The following is a 1,903-nucleotide window of genomic DNA, read 5'->3' as shown; positions in this document are numbered from 1 at the left end:
ATGAACAAAATACCTCGAATCTTACACCAAACACATATGCTGTAAAATACCGAAAATAGGCGATTATTAATAAGGAAATTTTCCGGGATTTTTGGAGATTTTTCGGGAATTTTTCGGAGTTCGTACGGACGAGTTAACGGGGATAAAAATGGAGCCCGGGAAAGCCTGTTTAGGCTACCCATTTTAGTGAGGAAATGTATATTTTCTTAATTTTTTTTCCTATTTCATTTTCTTTTAATCTTAGTTTCTTTTTCCTCTATTTCTCCTCCCCGCGCCTCATCTCCCGATTTCCCCCGCGACACCGATCTGCCCAAACCGTCGCCCGCGGCGGTTTGCTTCTCCTCCCGTGTGCATAAAGTCGAGAACCCTTCTCTTCCTCCTCGCCGAGCGACGGCGCTGATCGCCAGCCACACCCCCCCTGTGCCCTAGTTCTCCACCGCCGCCGCACCCTCTTTGTTGCCTGTCGACCCGAGCAGCACCGCCACACCTTCTCCTTCTTCCGGCATCTGAGCCCTAGCACCGCCGCCGACACCTGAGCACGAGCCGACGACAGTGCCAATCTTTCTACTTCCCTTGATGCTCACCATCGCTGTGCCCTAGTTTGGGTTCACAATCACCGACGCCGAAGACTCCCTTCCTCCTCTGACGGTGGACCTGATCGGAGGCTGACAGAGGTGCTGGCTGGTTGTAGGTTTCCTTTTCCCGAGCCTAGACTTGATCTTCTGTCACGTCTCTGTACGTCGCAACTCCTATTACCGGACTCTGCTACATCACCCGATCACTGTCTTGCTTTTGCCTCTTCTCCCGACATTGTTCGTGCAGGGTGATCGACAAGGATTTGGATGCGAGTATAAGTAGAACATGGTGAGCATTTGTGCCTCTGTTCTATTTCCCATTTGATTTCTGACGATGGTATTCATTTGATCTCTATATGGGGCCTAGATCTGATTCATAGTATTTTAGCATTTTGAATTCTTGTCAAATTGATCAAGAAGTGCTTATTGATAGGGTGGCTGCAGTATGGTGGGAGATTTTTGGATAAACTTGAGGATAGGGTAAGCATTGATTACCTAAATTATGTTCTGATCTAAGTCTTGCTACTGGGAATTTGGACTTGAATCGGATACTAATATAGATCATATCGAGTGATGGAATAATTAGGGTTCCGGGTAAATGAAGAATTAGGTTTGGCTATTTTGGTTTACAATAAAACTTAGCTAAACCATATGATTTATTACAGGATTCGGATTCAGGACGAGCACTTCGACATAGAGGTTGATTAGCTCGATCTACATCGGAAGGCGGGTACCTCTTGACTTATCTTTTATGATATTGTCTTTGGATATGCATAGTATTTTATAACTACAAGCAATGAACATGTTTGTCTTTGGTATGTCACTGTTTGATATCCATAGCATGTTAGGTTTATCGCCTGTGACGTATCTGTGCTTATATCATGTGATTTATTGCCATGAGTACTTTATTACCATGAGTACCTTAGTTCCTAGAGTAAGTGACATACCATGCTCTACTGAGGTTAGGACTAGGTTCTGGATTTTATTTCTGGCAGGTGTATCTAGATTATCTGATACCTAGGTTTTTATACCATACCTGACTTGTGTACCTCTATTTGTATATCATATAGGATTCGTGTACCTAGACTCTGATTCTTTGATCTGTGTATATTGTTGGTACATATGTTATGGAAGGAGGATATGTTTAGGATCTAGGTTGTTATACCATAGAGGATCTGTATACCCTAGATTCGTGGATTTGACCTACTGATACTGTGGTACCCATATTATGTATATATGGATTTTTCTATGCTGATCAGGATATTCTATACTTATTATGTTCAGGACATAAGTTTTTGATATTCTTTCTGACCTGTGTACTATAGATT

At 42.8% G+C, this 1,903-nt stretch overlaps 1 long non-coding RNA gene across 1 annotated transcript; it reads left to right on the top strand.

Moving 5' to 3' along the window:
• Positions 1-825: 825 nt before the first annotated feature.
• LOC122049136 lies at positions 826-1,273 on the top strand. The gene is made up of 3 exons (XR_006130850.1): positions 826-864; positions 1,009-1,055; positions 1,241-1,273. It is a non-coding gene; the product is annotated as an uncharacterized LOC122049136 (long non-coding RNA).
• The last annotated feature ends 630 nt before the right edge of the window (positions 1,274-1,903 follow it).

The sequence above is a fragment of the Zingiber officinale genome, chromosome 2B (assembly GCF_018446385.1).
Source record: "Zingiber officinale cultivar Zhangliang chromosome 2B, Zo_v1.1, whole genome shotgun sequence".
NCBI lineage: Eukaryota > Viridiplantae > Streptophyta > Magnoliopsida > Zingiberales > Zingiberaceae > Zingiber > Zingiber officinale.
Note: the sequence above shows the minus strand (reverse complement) of the source record. Positions and strands in the feature narration are given on the sequence as shown.